General features: G+C 34.6%; 1 non-coding gene across 1 annotated transcript; it reads left to right on the forward strand.

The window, feature by feature from the left end:
- Nucleotides 1-14,942: 14,942 nt before the first annotated feature.
- On the forward strand, nucleotides 14,943-15,053 carry LOC142547893 (small nucleolar RNA R71). Its single transcript, XR_012820789.1, has one exon. It is a non-coding gene; the product is annotated as a small nucleolar RNA R71 (small nucleolar RNA).
- The last annotated feature ends 7,237 nt before the right edge of the window (nucleotides 15,054-22,290 follow it).

The following is a 22,290-nucleotide window of genomic DNA, read 5'->3' on the forward strand; positions in this document are numbered from 1 at the left end:
TCAAGTACTTCTTTACGCAGAAAGAGTTGAATATGCGTCAGAGGCGTTGGTTGGAGTTAGTCAAGGATTATGACTGTGACATTAGCTACCATCCTGGTAAAGCTAATGTAGTAGCGGATGCTTTGAGCCGAAAACTCGCAGTGATGGCTCATTTGACAGTTCAGAGGCCTCTTCAGAGTGAGATTCAGAGGTTTGATCTAGAGATTTATACTCGAGGTAGAGTTCCCCGTCTATCTATCTTGACGATTAAGTCTTCTTTATTAGACCGTATTCGCAGCGGTCAGTCATCTGATGAGCAGTTGGCGAAGTGGAGGCAGAGAGATGAGGCGAAGGGAAGTATTTTGTACACTAGTGAATGATGACATTGTTCGTTATCGAGATAGGATATGTGTTCCAAGCAGCGATTCTATTCGAACAGACATATTAATTGAGGCCCATATGTCCCCATACTCTATTCATCCTGGGAGTACGAAGATGTACAAGGATCTGCAGATGTTATATTGATGGCCCGGTATGAAGAGAGAGATCCGGAGATTTGTATCCAAGTGTTTGACTTGTCAGCTTGTGAAAGCTGAACATCGGAGACCAGCCGGCTTACTCAAGCCACTTCCCATTCCCGAGTGGAAGTGGGAGAACATTAACATGGATTTCATGGTTGGTTTACCGAAGTCGGCTAGAGGTTCGAATGCTATATGGGTGATTGTTGATCGTCTTACCAAGTCAGCGCATTTCTTGCTTATTAAGATGACTTTCTCCATGATTCAGTATGCCGAGTTATATATCCGTGAGATAGTCCGATTGCACGGTATCCCAGTCTCTATTGTTTCTGACAGAGATCCGAGATTCACTTCCTCATTTTTGAAGAGTCTGCATTCAGCTATGGGTACGAAGTTGTTGTTTAGCACAGCTTTTCACCCTCAGACAGATGGTCAATCAGAGAGAGTTATTCAGATCTTGGAGGATCTTCTCCGTGCTTGTGTCATTGATTTCTCAGGGAGCTGGGAATCGAAGTTGCCATTAGTGGAGTTTACCTATAACAACAACTTTCAGTCGTCTATAGGTATGGCTCCTTATGAAGCACTGTACGAAAGAAAGTGTAGATCGCCTATTCATTGGGAAGAAGTAGGCGAGAGATCAGAGTTAGGACCAGAGATCGTTCAGCAGACTGCTAATCTAGTAGTCATAATCCGTGATAAGATGAGGACTGCTCAGAGTCGACAGAAGAGTTATGCCGATCGGAGGAGGAGAGATCTAGAATTTGCCGTTGGCGACCATGTTTTCCTGAAGATAGCATCGATGAAGGGTGTCATGAGATTCGGAAAGAAGGGGAAGCTTAGTCAGAGGTTCATCGGACCATTTGAGATCCTCGACAAAGTTGGGACATTAGCATATTGTGTTGCTCTTCCGCCAAATCTGGCCGGAGTACATAATTTGTTCCATGTGTCGATGTTGAGGAAGTATTTAGCGAACCCTTCTCATGTGTTGAACTTTAGCCGTCGCAGTTTTCTCCGAACTTGTCTTATGAAGAGAGACCAGTGCAGATCTTTGACCGTAAGGATAAGAAGCTTCGGAACAAGGTGATCAAATCAGTGAAGGTCAAGTGGCTTAATCATTCCGATGAGGAAGCTACTTCAGAGTGAGAGTCAGAGATGCGGAGTCTCTTTCCAGATTTATTCGGTGAGTTCTAATTTCGAGGACGAAATTTTATTTAAGGAGGGAGTGTTGTAGAAACCGAAAAAAAACCAATATGCGTAGATATGTGTATAATTTCTATTATTCAATTTTCAATGGTTATTATTTTAAGAAATTGTTGATTTAATTGCATTTAAATCATTTACGTTATTTTTAAGGATTTTAAATCGCGTATTTCAAATTTTAGCTTTTTAGATATATACGCGAGACCGGACCGGAGATAGGAAATCGGAGATGAATTTTATGATCCAAAAATATTCCTAAATTTATTCCGAGCTAAGAAATAATTTATTTTAATAAAATCAAGTGGATTTAAGTATAATTTAATTAATTAATCACCAATTTAATTGTATGCTTCTTAATTCATCAAGATTATGCTTAATTAACATTTAATCAAGTTTATCTAGCCTAGGATTCTACTTAGCAAAACTTAAACAAATCCTACACTAATTGGCAGCCTACTCTCGGTCATATTCTACACCACACAATCCCAACTTGACACCATTTAACTCCCCCAACAACAAATAAACAAATGACAACCATTCAACATGCATGTCCCCCCAACTTGACATCAATAACTCACCCATGCACCACTTTATTTGACCACAAGCCTTCACCACCTTCTTCATTCTTCCTAGCACGAAATATTAGAGATTTAGAAGCTCCCATTCTCACCCAAGACAGCAACAATAGCAAGGTGTCTTCATTTCCATTGCCGTGTCTCCCTGATCCGACGTATTGTGTTGTTTATTGTAAAAACAACTTAAGGCATGTATATATGGTTTCTTTGCTCTTCAATCAAGTCATATACTGATTTTTTAACATCACATGTACATGATTTAAAGGTAAAAACCGAAATTATGACAGCAACATTTCACAAAATTCTGCACAGATTTTCTTGGCTACCTTCATGCTTCACGTTTGGTAATGTTTTGTGATTTCAGGGGGTTGGTTCGATTCCAGGCACCCAAGGCTGCATCAAGGCATGTACTAGGGTGAGTTAGGATCATGTTGGTCCATTAGTTTATGCCCCCAACTCGCTGGATTCAAGATTTGACTAGCAACTCCTCCATAGTTGCAAGTTGAGTCTCGAAATTCTGGTTTTTTGGTTGTTCAAGGAGGTTCGAATCTTGGTTGGCTTTTGGGCCTGTAACCACGGTTAGGACCCTTCCTTAGCATGTCTAGGACATGACCAAGATGACCTTTCATTGCTTGGTTCATGGCCCCATCGGTTTTTAAAGCAAAACAACACAAGTGTCCCTCGGTTTCTATTTCTGATTTTTTGTGAGTGAGTTTTGGCTCTTGAAGTTTTGGATGGATCTTGCTTGGCTTTTAGCCCTTAACCTTGGTTCATACAACACTTCATCATGTCTAGATCGAGCCATGGTTGATCATATGGACCACTGGAATGATACATGACAGCAAGCGATCCAAACAATCGCATGGTACATAATTTTTCTTTGTGTTCTCGGTTTGAGCTTTGTGTTGTCCTAGGTGTTTGGGTTGATTGTGGTTGGTCTATTGCCCTTAGTAGCCACGGTTGAAGCCACTCCTTAGGATGTTGCTAAGAGGCTCTGGTTGGTGGTGCAAGCCCCAATGGCCGATAGCCTTGTTAATGAAGCGATGCGCTTAAGCATAAGTGCTGCTGCTGCAATTTTTTGACAGCAACTTGAGCTTGGGTTCAGGAGGCTTGTTTGAGTTCTTAGTTGGCTTCTAGCCCTTAGCCACGGTTCAAGCCACTCCTTAGGATTTTGTTAAGAGGCTCTAGTCAGTGGTTCAAGCCCCAATGGCCGATAGCCTCGTTAATGAAGCGATGCAAGCACAAGTGCTGCTACTGCAATTTTTTTACAGCAACTTGAGCTTTGGTTCAGGAGGCTTGTTTGAGTTCTTGGTTGGCTTCTAGCCCTTAGCCATGGTTCAAGCCACACCTTAGGATGTTGGTAAGAGGTTTTGGTTGGTAGTTCAAGCCCCAATGACCATTAGCCTTGTAATCAAAGCGAAGTAAGCACAGCTGCTGCCGCTGGAATTTTACAGCAGCTTTGCTGCGGTTCAGAGGTCACGTACGAGTTCTTGGTTGGCTTTTAGCCTATGGCCTTGGACTGAACAGTATCTTATTGAGTTAGGAATGTCAGGTTTTTGGCCGTTTGTTATTTGGTTAAGTTTAGAGGTCGTACGAGAATTTACGGTGTAATGTGCCAAAGTGACTCTCGAAAGAGCGTTTCATGATTTTGGCCTCCATGCACAATTTTCGTGTATTACAGCCCTTGGTATATATTTTCCAGTATTTTAGGTTTATTTTAATCATGACTAAATGATGGTTCGATGTTGGTTCGGGTTGGTACGGAGTCATGGTTAGATACTAAGTTTGTTGGGCGTAATTGTCTCGTTTTTAGTTCGATTATGAGATGTTGGTCAAGTTGAGATTATTTCCATGTGTCTAATGTTATAATTAGGTCGCAGCGAGCCTGGGAACGATCCAACTCATTTGATAAATTAAAACAGGATAATAATTATATTACGTTCATAAAAATATAAAGTGTTTATTTTGAGATATGTGCGATATGTCTTGTGGCCACCTTACGCTTATGGGATTGCCTCACCCGGTGACTTACGACCGGTTTAAGATTATGTATGGGTACGGATATTTAGTCCAAGGGCTGTGATCATCAGTACCGCCCAGTATACTGTGGTTTAGTCTGATCAGACGTGCATGTTATGTTATGGGTCACTTGCGTAGAAACATTATCTCCACCAAAAAAAAAATTACGATATGATATGTTATGACAGAGCTCTATCGAGCAAAGCTTTTACGTATGATTTTCATATATACACGTATTTATAATTACTCACGATACGATTTTCACGTTACACTTTACGATACTATATTTTTGCATGCGATTTTATGATATATTTACTAGTTATTCACGATATATGCATGCTGGGTCTTTAGACTCACTAGACTTGATTGATGTAGGTACTGACGATGCAGAGGCTGAGGGCGGGGACCAGTGAGTTAGCTCGGATAAGCGGTAGTACGAACCCGAGGACCTCACGTTTAATTATTCAGTTTTATGTTCAAACTCTTGTTATAACTTTTATATATTTTAAGTTATTGTTTAAAACATTATTCAGTTTCCGCTGCTATGATTATGTTAAACCGTTGGGTTATTTTACGAAAGTTTTTATACGTTTCAAGTTTATTTATTTAAAGGGAAAATTTTTAATAAATCCGAAAAATTATGAATACGAAATATGGGCCCTCACAGCCTAGCTCATTGATCCTTTTGTGGTGAATTTCAACATGAACAAGATGGAGCCGACCCTTGAGGAGTTGGTGAACATGCTTGTGACCTTTGAGTCCACCATCAAAAAAGAGAAGCTGGTTCTTTATGTGGGTTTTTCATCTGGTGCGAAGACTGGTCCACCTGGGAAAAGAAAGAAGCGTTCTTTCCAACGTCCCAAGAAGAACGTGCCCTTGAAGAGGCAATCTCCGAGTCCCCCTGTGACAGATACACGAGTTAAAGCTGACAAGACTGCTGACATTTGTCATCACTGCAAGAAGCCTGGACATTGGAGGCGTAACTGCAGAGAATATCTTGCCCAGAAGAGTTCTGGAAACGGTATGTTCTATATTGAAGTATACATTTCAATTAACTCTACTTCTTGGGTATTGGATACCGGCTGTGGCTCACATCTCTGTAATGATTTGCAGGTGATGGGAAGAAGTAGGAGGCTTAGGGAAGGTGAGACCTTTTTGAGGATGGGCAATAAAGCAAGAGTTGCTGCTAAGGCCATAGGAGATGTTTACTTGCTTTTGAACAATGATTTTAAGAGATGTTTTGTTTGTACCTGACTTGGTTAAAAACATTGTTTCCATTTTTATGCTAGATAAAGATGAATATTCTTGTTTATTTAGCAAATGTGTTGACAACATTTACAAAAATGAATGTTTAATAGGTATGGGTGAACTTGAAAACGATCTCTACACCTTAAAATTGAAAGATATTGCACTAAAAAATGTCCAAGCAATAACAACAACAAACAAGCGAAAGCAAGATACTCTTAATTCGGCACAATTATGGCATGCTCGATCAGGACATATTTCCCTAAGAAGAATGAACAAGCTAGTGGGAGTAGGCATGTTTGATATGTCTGATATTAATGCTCTCACAACTTGTGAATCCTGTCTAAAAGAAAAGATGACCAAAATTCCCTTTAAGGGCCACGTGGAGCGAGCCAAAGGGTTATTGGATTTGATCCATACCGATGTGTGCGGTCCGCTTAGCATCACCACTAAGCATGGACATGCCTACTTCATCACCTTTATCGATGACTTTTCGAGGTATGGGTATATATATTTGATGAAATACAAGTCTGAAGCCTTTGAAAGGTTCAAAGAATTCAGAAGTGAAGTAGAGAAATAGTTGGGACGAAGCATCAAGACACTTCGATCGGATCGAGGTGGTGAGTACTTGAGTGCCGAGTTCCAAGAGTATCTTAGGGAGAATGGGATTCTCTTGCAGTGGACTCCGCCTGCTACACGATAGTAGAATGGTGTTTTGGAGCGTCATAACCAGACTTTGATGGACATGGTTCGGTCTATGATGGGGTTCACGGAGTTGCCGCCATCCTTTTGGGGATATGCGCTTGAGACAGCGGCACTGTTGTTGAACAATGTCCATTAAAAGGCAGTTGATAAGACACCATATGAGATATGGATGAGTAAGCCTCCCAAATATTCTTATCTTAGAATATGGGGATGCCCTGCTTATGTGAAGAAGGTAGTGGAAGATAAATTGGATAGTCGATCCATTTTATGTTACTTTGTGGGATATCAAAGGAATAAAGTTGGATACTATTTCTATCATCCCAAAGAAACAAAAGCGTTTGTTTCTAGGAATGCAACGTTTTTGGAAAAGGAATTCTATTAGATAGAAAAAGGGAGATGATAAAACTCGAAGAGGTTCGAGAGACACCCACAATTGTAGAACCCACACCCGATGTCACGCCCCGAGTCCGAAGCATCGGTGACATCCGACATTGTTTAACAATTAAATTGAAAACAATAAAGCCTCGTATCAAATCAAACCAGTCTTTTTCATAAATAAAGTATTGTCTTACAATGACAATGGAATAAAATACATCAGAGTTTCAAATAGCGAAAACGAAAGAAAAGTAAAATCTTGAGTTCTGATCTTGATCTCCGGTTCACCAACCCCAGAAAGCATCTTGCTCTTCCTCATCCAGTTGCTCCTCATTTTTATATGAAATTTGTAAGGGGTGAGTGTTTTGGGAAACACTCAGCAAGTGGGGGTCGATCGATTCCAAAGATATATATAGAACTTAGTTTTCTTAAAACGTTCTTTTAACAGATTTTCAAAACTTAATATTCTTAACCTATCAGGACAATTAAATATAAACAAACAATACTAAAATAACATAATTTAATAATTTTAATGAAACTTAAATTTTAAAATACAGGTTTTAACATATAATAAATTATTAATTTTAAGTTTCATCACACCCCACACTATCTTATTACTAGTCCCTTAGTAATAAAATTTATCGGAAAATCACAACCTAGATTCTTTATTCCTTTTATATATTCAAATAATACATATTCATTAAAAACAAAATCATATACCGATTTATATATATATATATATTCATTTAATATAATAATATATATTAGATGTGTTTTTATTATTATTTTTATTTTCACATAATATACAAAGTAACAATATATATATAATTTTTTTTAAAAATTTCTAAATTTTTTATATTAATATAGTCAAAAAGATAATTCACACCACCCACCATAACATGTATAATATCAGGAATATTATTGTAAAAGCCTCAACTCCATATATTCTTTCAGGTCAAAATGTTTAAGGAATAGCTAGTTTTCACTCATGGAGTTGGAATGAATATTAACTCTCATTGAAAAAGGCTAAGTATTAAAGCAGACAATTAATTAAACTAATATTGAAAACAAAATAGGAAAATTTACAAAGAATAAAATCTTTTTTTTTTAGCTTATTGTTTTTTTTTTAAATAACGTGACTGCAAAATTTTACAATAACATAAAATTTTTTTATCCAAACATTCTACCATAAATATATATATATATATATATATATATATATTTATTTGTATAAACATTTATATAACGGATACATCTGACTACCTTTGAAACTTATCTAGCACAAACAAATCTTTTTGTTTGTTTGTTTTGTTTTTTTTTGTTTTTTTTTTAACACAATATTGATGTTTTAGAACACATTGATAGTACATCAATCAAATCTAAAAAATTACAATGAATAAAGTATTTTGCAGTCCGTTATATATTTACTTCTTTTTTTTTCTTTTTTCAATAAATATTTTTTTTAGGGGAGTTATATTCTTGTAATTAACCATTTTTTAATAATCAATAAAAGTTTATTAATTGTTTTCTCATTTCTCACCACTCACTCACAAAAGATGTGTGAGTATATATTATACTTTTACAAAAGAATTCTTTCAATTATACATGTTAACAGCCATACAAACCATATCTTTTAACTATATTCTCATAAAAATTTTAGAAATTATTATATTTGAAAACACATACAATTATATATATATATATATATGAATACATCTATTATATATTTTATATTAATTGATCAAAATATATATATAAATTGGTACATTTGAAAAACTAATTTTTCTTTTAGTCTGTATTTTGAATATAATGAATATTAAAATCTAGTGTATTGTGATTTTCCAATAATTATTAACTAATGCGTCTCAGGTGTATTTTACTGACACCTTACTCGACATTGAACTAAAAATTATTATTATTATTACTATATATAAGTATATATTTTAATTTTTTATATAAAAACAACTAAGAGGAGAAGAAGAAATTATTCATACCTTAAAGAAAAACATTAAAACATACCGTTGAATCACAAGTTTAGCATCACATGAATTTTCTTTTCTTACTCTTGGATGTTGGCCAATTAAGTTGAGATAAGGATGGATCTGGTTCATGACTAAATCCTTGCAGTAAATCAATAAGTTCACCTTCACATGTAGCAGAAACTAACATCCTTCGCGAAGCTAATGAAATAAATCCCTGTTCCACAACATCTTCAAGAAACGATAACAGTTTATCATAATAATTGTTAACATTTAACAAACCAATTGGCTTATTGTGGATATTTAATTGTGCCCAACAAACAGTATGAAATATTTCTTCCAAAGTACCGAAACCTCCTGGCAAAGCAATGAAAGCATCTGAATGTTCAATCATTTGAGTGATTCGTTCATACATGTTGTCCACTTTCATTTCTTCTCCTATTGTTGGTCCTGTAAGATTGGCTAAGGTAATTGGAATAATGCCTAAAACTTCACTTCCACCTGCATGCGCAGCTTTTGCCACTTTTCCCATGAGGCCAACTTCACCACCACCATATACCAAATGAATCTTTTTTTTAGCAAGTGTTATTCCAATATTTTCTGCTACTTCTTCATAAATTAAATCTTTTCCTGCACTAGATCCACAAAATACACAATATTTTTGATTTTACTTACCGTGGACGTTGACATGTTGAGAAATATGTTTTCTGTAATTGTTAGATCACAGCATATGAATTTATAAGCGTAACATGCCAAAAGTCAATATTTGAACAGGAAATTATTATTATTAAAAGAAAATAAAAATGACAAAATTAAAACAAATATATATAGCGTAGTTGTGATTGTGGCTTACATCTTCCTCTGATTTTACGTTCAGTAACGGCTTCAACGCCTTCTATGAGTCGAGGATATGCTTCCCATCCAATTTTCTTATAAATTGGCAAACAGAGTCTTTTAACGTCAGATTCCCAAGACGAAATTGTGTATATATATTTACTTATCTAAATAGATATGCGTTACTACAGTAGGATCTTTGTAAGGCTGATTCCACCGTCCATATTGATATTCTTCCTGTTGAAATTGCCACCATAGTTTAAGAAGTTCATTTTGCACGTACCCACTAGAATGCGTATCAGGAACCTCTAGAAAATTATCCTAAAGGCTCTTTACTCAGATCATTCTTAATGAATAAAATTTTATCTTCTCTATTCATTGATGTCATTCCAACATTTTTGCATTTTCCTTTACAAGTCCACCTTGCACATTTATGACATCCGTTTATAGGTTTAGCTCTTCGCTTTTTGGCATATGTGCTTTTACCAAATCCTGACATATGTCTTATTATTAATTCGCTTGCTTCACCAACCAATCGGACTTTTGCTTCAATTATCAAACGGACATCATTTGGTATGCCATATGACATCATCAACCTTAGCCGCTCACATCTAGCTTTATAAATTTTTTTCAACGCATTATCAGGTAAACAAGCAAAATATTTACGAAGATTCATAATACACGCATCCATATTATTATTATTATATATATTTCAATTATTTTGGGAAAACTGAAGAAACCGACTTAAACAGTCACGGAGTACCGTTATCCGCCACTTAACCGGGAAATGAACTAGAATCTGCAAAACAAAATGAAAATATCAAACAACTATTGTGGATCATATAAAGGCATAAACTCATTATTAAGAATTTCATTTTCTATAAAAGGCTTAAGTCTTTGCCCATTAACTTTAAACACGTCATTATTTTTAGGATTTTCAATATCAACAGCACCATGAGGATAAACAAATTTGACTATAAATGGTCCTGACCACCTCGATCTTAGTTTACCTGAAAATAAATGCAAACGAGAATTATAAAGCAAAACTTTTTGTCCAATTTCAAATGACTTTCTCATAATATTTTTATCATGAAAGACATTAGTTTTATCTTTATAAATCTTTGAATTTTCATATGCATCATTTCTTAATTCTTCAAGTTCATTTATTTGCAATTTTTTTAATTTAGATGCATCATCTAAATTAATATTAAATGCTTTAATTGCCCAATAAGCTTTATGTTCAAGTTCAACCGGTAAATGACAATGCTTACCAAAAACTAACCTATACGGTGACATCCCTAATGATGTTTTAAATGCAGTTCTATATGCCCATAATGCATCAGTTAATATTAAAGACCAATCTTTTCGATTTGGATTAACTGTTTTTTCTAAAATTTGTTTTATTTCTCTATTTGCAAGTTCAACTTGACCATTACTTTGAGGATGATATGGGGTAGAACTTTATGTGTAATGCCATATTTTCTTAACAAAGAGGAAAATGATTTATTTATAAAATGACTTCCCCCATCACTAATTATTGCTCTAGGTATTCCAGATCGGCTAAAAATATTTTATTTTAAAAATTTTATAACAACTTTATGATCATTAGTTCTACATGCAATTGCTTCAATCCATTTTGAAACATAATCAACAGCGACTAAAATGTACTTATATCCAAAAGATAATGAAAATGGACCCATAAAATCTATCCCCCAACTATCAAATATTTCAATAATTATGATTGGATTTAAAGGCATCATGTTTCGTTTTGAAATTGATCCCATCTTCTGACAGTTTTCACAAGATTTGCAAAAAAATGCGTATCTTTGAATAAAGACGGCCAATAAAATCCACATTGTAAGATTTTTGTAGCTGTTTTATTGGATGAAAAATGACCTCCACATGCTTCAGAATGACAAAATTTAATAACATTACTTACTTCATTGTCGGGTATGCATCGTCGAAAATTTGGTCAGGACAATACTTAAATAAGTAAGGATCATCCCAATAAAATTTTTTAACTTCTATCAAGAATTTATTCTTATCCTGTGAATTCCAATGAGAAGGCATTTTATTTGTCACAAGAAAATTTACAATGTTAGCAAACCAGGGCATAATAGTAGCATAAAACAACTGATCATCTGGAAAATTTTCATTTATTGGTATTTCATTATGAGATGATTCAGTCATTATTCTAGATAAATGATCGGCTACAACATTTTCTTTTCCTTTTTTATCTTTAATTATAATATCAAATTCTTGTAACAATAAAATCCACCTTATTAATCTTGGCTTAGCATCTTGTTTATTTGATAAATATTTTATGGCAGAATGATCGGTGTAAACAATAATAGTAGAACCAATTAAATAAGATCGAAACTTATCTAATGCAAATACTACTGAAAGTAATTCTTTTTCAGTAGTTGAATAATTTATTTGGGCACTATTTAAGGTTCTACTAGCATAATAGATTGCATAAAGTTTTCCTTCTTTTCTTTGTCCTAACACAGCTTCTATAGCATAATCACTTGCATCACACATTAATTCAAATGGTAAAGACCAATCTGGAGGTTGTAAAATAGGTGATGTAACTAAAAGATTAATAATTTTTTTAAAAGCATTATCACATTTCTGAGTCCATTCAAATTGTGTATCTTTTGTTAAAAGATTTGAAATTGGTTTAGATATTATGCTGAAATTTTTTATAAACCTTCTATAAAATCCTGCATGACCCAAGAATGATCGAACTTCTTTGACCGTTTTTGGTTATGTTAAATTAGCAATAACATCAACTTTGGCTTTATCAACTTCAATTCCTTTTTCAGATATCACATGTCCTAAAACAATCCCAGATTTAACCATATAATGACATTTTTCCCAATTTAAAACAAGATTTTTTTTCACATCTTTTTAATACTTCTTCTAGATTTTTAAGACAATTTTCAAATGATTTTCCAAAAACAGTTATATCATCCATAAAAACTTCTACATATTCTTCAATCATATCACTGAAAATACTTAACATGCATCTTTGAAAAGTAGCCGGAGCATTACATAAACCAAATAGCATTCTTTTAAATGCAAAAGTTCCGAAATGACAAGTAAAAGTAGTTTTTTCTTGATCTTCTAATGATATAGGTATTTGATAATACCCCGAATACCCATCAAAAAAACAGTAATAAGAATTTCCTGCTACTTTTTCTAGAATTTGATCTAAAAATGGTAGTGGGAAATGATCTTTTCTAGTTGCATCATTTAATTTTCTATAATCAATACACATACGCCAACTAGATGGAATCCTAGCTTGTAATAACTCTCCCTTTTCATTTTTTATAACAGTGATGCCAGACTTTTTAGGTGCTACTTGTGTTGGACTTACCCATTTACTATTTAAAATTGAATAGATAATTCCAGCGTCTAATAGTTTTAATACTTCATTCTTAACAACTTCCTTCATATGTGGATTTAACCTTCTTTGTGGTTGTTGATATGTTTTAGCATTTTCTTCCAAGTGAATTTTATGTGTACAAATTAAAGGATTCATACCTTTTATATCTTTCAAAGTCCATCCAATTGCATTTTTATATTTTTTAAGTAATTTAATCAAATCTTCTTCTTGATTTGGCAAAAGAGTGGAAGAAATTACAACAGGAAATGTTTTATTTTCACCAAGAAATACATATTTCAATTCTAATGGTAAAACTTTTAATTCAAGTTTTGTATTATCATCTTCTTTAAAATTATTTTTAGACTCAAAACTTTATATTGAAAAAACTTCAGATTGTTGATTTAAGTTTTCTTCTTGTATATTTTCTTCCACAATTGGTTCAATTTCATTATCATATTCATTTTCATTAATACTTGGTTGTTTACATAAATTTAACACATTAAGTTCTAGAGTCATATTTCCAAAAGACAATTTCATTATTCCATTTCGACAATTAATTAAAGCATTTGAAGTTGCTAGAAATGGTCGTCCCAATATTACTGGAATTTCATTATGTACTTCTATTGGTTGTGTATCCAAAACAATAAAATCTACAGGATATATGAATTTATCAACTTGAACCAACACATCTTCTACAATACATCTAGGTATTTTGATTGACCTATCCGCCAGTAAGAGAGTAACAGAAGTGGGTTTTAATTCTCCTAAATTAAGTTTTTCATAAACTGAATAAGGAAGTAAATTCACACTTGCTCCCAAATCCAACAAAGCTTTTTTAATTTTATTTTCTCCAATAATACATGAAATTGTTGGACAACCAGGATCTTTATATTTTAAACTAGAATTATTTTGAAGAATAGAACTTACTTGTTCAGCCAAGAATGCTTTTTTCTTCACATGCAATTTTCTCTTTACAGTACATAAGTCTTTTAAAAATTTTGCATAAGAAGGTACTTGTTTAATAGCATCTAATAATGGAATATTTATCTTCACTTGTTAAAAAACTTCATAGATATCAGAACCACTTTTTTGTTTTTTATGATTTTTTAATGCATGAGGAAATGGTGGAGGTTTATTTGACTTATTTACTATTTCAGATGATTTATCCTTCACCATATTATTCTTAAAATTTAAGGTATCATCATTCTCAAAAGTATCAGGATTATCATCCTTACTCTTTGATTTTAAATGATCCTTGTTTTCATTACTATATGGATCATTAACTATTTTACCACTTCTAAGGGTAATAACAGATTTTATTTGATCAAATTTTTCATTTTTTAATTCTTGATTTTGATTTTTAGGATTAGGTTGAGGTTGAGATGGAAATTTTCCTTTTTCATGAATATTAAGTGCAGATGCAAATTTTGCAAGAGTTTCTTTCAAATCACTCATAGATTGACTGTTTTTAATATTGATAGACTCTTGCTTTTGGATAAATGCATGAATTACATCTTCAAAGTTTTTTCTTGGAGGTGTAACATAAGGAATATAACCTTGATGATTTTGGTTATTTTGAAAATATTGTTGTGACGGTTGTGCATTATTATCATTCCTCCAACTAAAATTAGGATGATTTTTCCATCCAGGATTATATGATGGTGAAAAAGAATCTAGTATTGGTTTTTTATAATTGTTAACATAATTTGCTTGTTCATGGAGACATTCTTTAAATGAAGGTAATGTTGGACAATCTTTTGTAGCATGATCTTGTGTATCACATATATGACAAACAATTTCTTGAATACTTTTTAATTGACCACTCTTTTTCATTTCTAATGACTCAATTTTTCTTGCTAAAGATGCAAATTTAGCTTGAATATCTATATCATCTTTAAGATTATAGATACCACCCCCATTTGTTGAATTATTGTTTTTAGTTGTTGGTGGTTCTATTGTGCCTATATTATCCCAATTTTGAGCATTTTCTGCTAATGAATCCAAATATTCCATAGCTTCATTTGGGTTTTTATCTTCAAAAGTTCCATTACACATGAATTATATCATTTGCCTATCTTTAGGTATTAGACCTTCATAAAAGTGAGAAACTATTCTCCATGTTTCAAAACCATGATGTGGGCATGTATTAAGTAATTCTTTATATCTATCCCAACATTGATAAAACGTTTCTCCTTATTTTTGAGAAAAAGTTGTAATTTGTCTTTTAAAAGAGTTTGTTCTATGGGAAGGGAAAAACTTTTTGAGAAATTGTTGTTGCATTTCTTCCCATGATCTTATTGAACTTGATCTTAAATTTTGTAGCCATGTTTTAGCTTTATATTTTAAAGAAAAAGGGAAAAGCTTTAATCGAAATATATCCATGCTACAATTTTGATCATTATAAGTGTTACAAACTTCCTCAAATTCTCTTAGATGCAAATATGGATTTTCAGAATCTAAACCATGAAAATTTGGTAAAAGTTGAATAATTTGAGGTTTGAAGTTGAAATTAGATGCATCAGGAGGAAAAACTAAACAAGATGGGGCACTAGTTCTAATAGGGTTCATATGGTGCCTAAGTGTTCTTAATTGATCATGTTCTTGATTATTATTATTATTATTATTATTATTATTATCTTGATTATTTGAATTATCATCCATGTTTAAATTATTTTCAGATACTCGAATAAGTCTACCACTTTTTTTCGACTCCAAATACTCATACAAAAAAAAAAAAACACAATACTTATAAATAAAACATAATTAACAAATATAAACTTAATTTATACCTCCCCGGCAACGGCGCCAAATACTTGCTACTACTTAAATAATAATTCACCCAAGTGTAGGTTGTCTGTAAGTAATATAATTCGTAAGTACGAGATCGATCCACAGAGAGGTTATTTTGAGTTTAAATTTATTAATTTATAGATTACCAAATGCAAGAATTAAGTTTACAAATTATAAACTTTGTCAAGGCTTGAGGATTTATTTTTAGTTTATGTAATATTGTTTAACTAAAAGTAAAACTAAAGAAACCACCATAAATAATGGTTCCAAAAAATTAAACACACACATAATATAATATAGTTACCACTATAGAAAATACCGAATTAATCGATATTTTATATATGGTACCTATGATTATAATTATGACTATATAAATAAATAATTGCATAAAATAAATGTTAAATTAAATCATTATATTTCATTTAGAACAACCGGCAGAGCAACGCTATTGCCTAAATGAAATATATTGATTTAATAAGTTAGTTGCGCTAAAGTAAAAGTTAGTTGCGATAAAGTAAATATTAGTTGCGATAAAGTAAAAGTTAGTTGCGAGAAAGTAAAAGTTAGATGCGAAAAATAAAAGTTAGTTGCGATAAAGTAAATGTTAGATTGTTAGATGTTAGTATTAAATCATAATATTTCATTTAGAACAACCGGCAGAGCCACGCTATCGTCTAAATGAAATATTATGATATTATTATATAAATATATATATATATATATATATATATATAATAAGTGATGAAATATTTATTGTATCAAAATTAAACAACAAATCAAGATAACACTTTAATGGTATCAAGCATTTGATGTAAATTGATAACAACAAATAATTCATTTTTATACCTACAATAAAAATATGTTAGCTAAATGAAAAGAAATAAAGAAAGAATATACAAAATATAAACAATCTTACTTCACCAAGAATGCATCATCTTCACCTTGACATAATAGATTTAGCTTGCCATAAGATTACTTTTGATCAACACTAAAATATCACTCATAGTTGAGAACATGAAAGAAAATATATTGGAACTTAGAACTTTGATACACACTCACACTATATTTTACAATGAGATAGAATGATTCTCAAGCTAGCACAATGCCTCTATTTATAGGCCAAATGAGAGAAAGGGTCAAAATTTTTATTAATGCCATGTAGTTGCAATAGTATTCTTTGTCTCCTCCAAGTTCAATTCCATGTCCCTTCTTTCAATGCTTTGTTCCATGACTTTAATCACCGAATTTGACTCTGCTCAAAATGGCAAACATGTGGGGAATTGTCTGTAGATGAATTTGGCCACTTGGTTCACCTCATTTGGTTAAATATTGAAATAGTTATGATATTTTTACTATATGCTGGTCATAGTAAAAGTAAATTTGTCCTTCTTTTGATATTTGCACAATTTGATCATCTTAAGGATCTTTTTAGGCAATCATGTCTTCTGCAAAGTTGTAGATAATTTCTCAAGGATTCCAAACATGTTTGAGTCACCTGCATTTGAATTTTCTAGCTTGAGTTATCATTATTCTACCAACACGTAGAAAACCTGAAAATAAAACATATTTAGTAAGACAATTAAATATAAACAAACAATACTAAAATAACATAATTTTAAAATTTTAATGAAACTTAAATTTTAAAATACAGGTTTTAACATATAATAAATTATTAATTTTAAGTTTCATCATAGTTTGACATAAGGTATTGTCCGATTCCTCAACACTTGGTCTTTCGAGTCCACTATTCGGGTAGGGACTTCTTCATATTTGAGTTCTTCATTCAGGTTTCCTTCAATTATCAGTGGTGTAACCTTAAGTACATGACTCAGATCCGAGACATATTTCCGCAGTTGTGAGATATGGAAAACATTGTGTACTCTGGACATCTCAGGTGGCAAAGCTAGACGGTAAGTTAAGGTTTCCACTTTCTCCAGTATCTCGAACGGTCCCACATACCTTGGATTCAACTTTCCGGATTTACTGAACCGAACTACTCCTTTCATGGGAGAAACCTTAACGTAAGCTTTCTCACCAATTTCCAACTGTAAGGGTCTTCTCTTCAGATCGGCCCAGCTCTTCTGCCTATCTTGGGCTGCCTTGAGTCTCTCCTTGATTATGACTACTTTATCAACGGTTAACTGAATAAGTTCTGGTCCGGTAACAGCTTTTTCTCCGACCTCGTCCCAATATAGAGGCGACCTACACTTCCTTCCATACAAAGCTTCATACGGAGCCATCTCGATGCTACTGTGATAGCTGTTGTTATAGGCAAATTCGATCAAGGGTAACTGTTCACTCCAATTTCCAGAAAAATCCAGTGCACATGCCCTCAGCATATCTTCGAGGGTTTGAATTGTCCTTTCGGTTTGGCCATCAGTCTGGGGATGATAGGCCGTGCTGAGAGTGACATTGGTTCCCATAGATTTTTGGAAACTTTTCCAAAATCTTGATACAAATCTTGGATATCTGTCAGACAGAATACTCGCTGGAACTCCATGTAGCCTCACTATGTTGTCCACATACAAAGTGGCTAATTTATCCAAATTATATTTCATTTGTACTGGCAAGAAATGGGCAGACTTGGTCAATCTGTGAATGATCACCCAGATCCCATCGTGACCCTGTCTTGATCGTGGTAGTCCTACTACGAAATCCATGGAGATGTTATCCCACTTCCACTCTGGTATTTCCAATGGTTGTAAAAGTCCTCCAGGCCTTTGATGTTCCGCCTTGACTTGTTGACAGACTAAAAACTTAGCAACAAAGACAGCTACATCTTTCTTCATACCGTTCCACCAGTAATTATTTTTCAAATCCCGGTACATCTTGGTGCTTCCTGGATGTACTGAAAGTCTCGATTTATGTGCATCGGCCATCACATCTTCTCGAATTCTATCGACGTTTGGCACATACAATCGTCCTTTCATCCAGAGTATCCCATTTTCGTCAATTTGTTCTTGGATTTGTTTTTTAATTTTAAGGATGGAGGTGTCTTGACTCTGCTTCAATTTGATGGTCTCTCGGAGATTTGGTTGCACTGATAGGGAATTTAAGTTCACCTTCCCAGGGTTCCTTCGACTCAACGCATCTGCCACCTTATTTGCCTTACCCGGATGGTAATTAATTGATAGGTCATAGTCCTTGAGAAGTTCCATCCACCTTCTTTGCCTCATGTTTAATTCTTTTTGAGTGAAAATGTACTTGAGGCTCTGATGATCAGTAAAAACTTCGCATTTTACTCCATAAAGGTAGTGCCTCCAGATTTTAAGCGCGAATACCACTGCGGCTAATTCCAAATCATGAGTGGGGTAATTCTGCTCATATGGTTTTAGTTGCCGTGAGGCATAAGCAATTACCTGACCTTCCTGCATAAGCACACACCCTAATCCTTCCTTTGATGCGTCACTGTATACAGTGAAATTCTTACCATCCTCGGGAAGAATGAGTACTGGTGTGGATGCGAGTTTTGTCTTCAGGGTTTCAAAGCTTCTTTCACATTCTTCATTCCAAATGAATTTCGAATTTTTCTGAGTAAGTTTGGTGAGTGGAATGGCTATCGAATAAAATCCTTCCACAAATTTTCTATAGTAGCCTGCTAAACCCAGAAAACTCCTTACTTCAGTCACTGTCTTTGGTTGTGGCCAATCTTTGATTGCCTCTACCTTCTTAGGATCTACTGACACTCCTAATTCAGAAATTATATGCCCTAAGAACGCCACACTTTTTAACCAAAATTCACATTTCTTGAATTTGGCGTATAGTTCCTTTTCTCGAAGTGTCTGCAAAGTGAGACGCAGATGCTCTTTGTGTTCTTCTTCACTTGGTGAGTACACAAGGATATCATCTATGAAGACAACCACAAACTTGTCGAGATATGGTTTGAATACTTGTTTCATCAGGTCCATGAATGCTGCAGGAGCATTCGTTAGGCCAAAAGGCATTACCGTGAATTCGTAATGTCCATATCTTGCTCTAAAAGCAGTTTTAGGGATGTCTTTCGCTTTGACCTTCAACTGATGGTAACCAGATCTCAGATCTAGTTTTGAGAAGACCTTGGCTCCCTTTAACTGATCGAAAAGATCATCTATTCTTGGGAGTGGGTACTTATTCTTTATGGTGATCTTGTTCAACTCCCGGTAGTCAATACATAGCCTCATGCTTCCGTCCTTTTTCTTTACAAAAAGCACTTGGGCTCCTCACGGGGATGCACTGGAGCGAATCTGCTTCTTGTCTAGTAATTTCTGCAGTTGCTCCTTTAGCTCTTTTAATTTGACTGGAGCCATTCGGTATGGTGCCTTTGATATGGGCGCAGCACCAGGGACCAAATTGATTTCAAATTCTACTTCCCTATCTGGTATCTCTCCCGGTAGTTCCTCGGGGAAAAAATCTGGAAATTCTTGAACAATTGGAATATCCTCCAACCTTGGGACTTCTTCTTCTTTGATTTCATTGATCACTGCCAGATAAATTTCTTCTCCTCCTCTTATGGCTTTCCAGGCTTGTGAGGCAGATAACAGAGATTTTCTTTCTTTTGATTTTCCATGGAATAAAATCTCTTCTTCATGAGGAGTCTGGAGTCTAACATTTTTCTTTTGGCAGTCCACAATGGCATGGTATTTAGCTAACCAGTCCATTCCAAGAATGATGTCAAACTCAACCATATTGAGTTGAATCAATTCTGCTTCAAAAATTTGTTTGCTGATACAAATTTTATAGTTTCGATACACTTTTTGGGTCTCAATTATTTTACTTGCCGGTGTTGCTACTCTTAATGGTTCACTAAGAGTATCATGTTCGAGCTTAAGCTTCTTAGCAAACCTTCTAGACACAAATGAATGTGTGGCACCACAATCAAACAAAGCATATGCAGGCATTTTATTGAGTAAGATGGTACCTGCCACCACTTCATTGGTGTTATCAGCTTCCTCTTGGGTTATTGCATAAACCCGAGCATTAGTCTTGTTTTCATGTTGCTTGCTGGGCCCCGTCCCTTTGTCCTTGTTGTCAGGACAATCTTTAATTCTATGACCCACCTTTCCGCACTTAAAACAAGCGCCTGTCTTCCGATAACATTCTCCAACATGTTTCTGTCGACATGTATCACACCACTTTCCTTCGGTGTTACTTTGAAAGACCCACCTGAATAATTTGGTTTCTTAAACTTGGGACCATTCTGAGTAGATTGACTGCTCATCGGTCTTTTGTTCTTGTTTTCTTCCTCGCATCGCTTGATATCAGTTTCTGCGCTCATTGCAGCGCCCATCAAATCCGCAAAGTTGTTTGGCTTGAATACTGCCAATGCCGACTGAATTCGACTGTTGAGGCCCTTCTTGAATCGATGCATTTTTAACGTTTCATCCGACATGATCGTTGGGACATAGGTTTCTAGATCGTTGAACCGTGAAGTGTATTCCATCACTGACATATCCGGAGCCTGTTTGAAGTTTTCGAATTCACCCAACTTCTGTAGTCGAAATTCAGCGGGATAGTATTGTTTCAAAAATTCTCTCTTAAAAATCTACCATGTGATCTCTTCCACTTCTGCCAAAGATGGTGACACAGTTTCCCACCATTTCCTAGCTCGGTCTTCCAAAAACGGTGTTACAACCTCCACTCTCAGTTCTTCAGGTATCTCCAGTAAATGTAGTTGTGTTTCGACGTTCTTGAGCCAGTTGTGGCTGACTTCTGGGTCTGGGTTCCCATCGAAAGTTGAAACTCGATTCCTTCTGAGAGATTCGTAATTGTACTTAATCCCACGCGATTGCGGTTCAGGTGGTGGTTGGATGGCGTTAGCCAATGGGTTGACGAATCCTTGTAACGTTGCAGCTACGATAGTAGCTATTGTCATCATATCCTCTTGACTGAGATTCACTCTGGGTGGTGGTGGATTTTCGTTTTTGTTGGCACCACGGGGGCTACGGTTGTTTCGGGGTGGTCTCCCTGCCATTTCCTATAAACATGTATTTTATTAATTCGTTTGCCACAATATTTAATCAAAGGAATAATTTCATTAAATTGTAAAATTTTTCTTACAACCAAATATTTTTCAAAACAAATGATTAATCAAATATTTCTAGATACAATCAAAGCCTATTCTAGAACTCTCTCTCTCTACTCGTCTATAATTTCTCCGTCCCCTACTGCTTCATTAATTTCTTCCTCCACAGGGTTCTCTTCCAGTTGTTCTATGAGTTCTTCCATATTGACCATCTCATTTTGTAGGTGCTCAATGTAATTCTGCAGTTGTGTGTTGTGGTGATCGAGATTGTTTACTTGATCCTGTAGTTCTTGTATTGTTGATTGGCTCACTTTTTCATCGATTTCTTGATCTTCAATCCGCTCCTGAAGACGACGTTGGGTTTTGAGAAGACTATTATCTCGAATTTCGAGCGTAAAGTTCCTATCTTGCGCTTTCTTCAACTCTTGCTTGGTGATCTCGTGCTGACGCTCTGACTCTAGATGATAAGCTGCGTAATGTCTAATGTCTTCGCGTAGTTTCTTCTCTTCCACTCTGGCCTCACGAAGATCCTCCATCATGCACACGTTATTTTCGTCCAACTGATAGTTATCTCTATCAAGTTTATCATTCTTTTCTTTCGGTGTTTTAATTTCTGACTCCTTTTCCTGAAGTTGTTTCTGAAGTTCATTTATAATGCTTTGAAAGTCCATGTTGGTTTCCT

Source organism: Primulina tabacum, chromosome 5, assembly GCF_025594145.1.
Source record: "Primulina tabacum isolate GXHZ01 chromosome 5, ASM2559414v2, whole genome shotgun sequence".
NCBI classification, from domain to species: domain Eukaryota; kingdom Viridiplantae; phylum Streptophyta; class Magnoliopsida; order Lamiales; family Gesneriaceae; genus Primulina; species Primulina tabacum.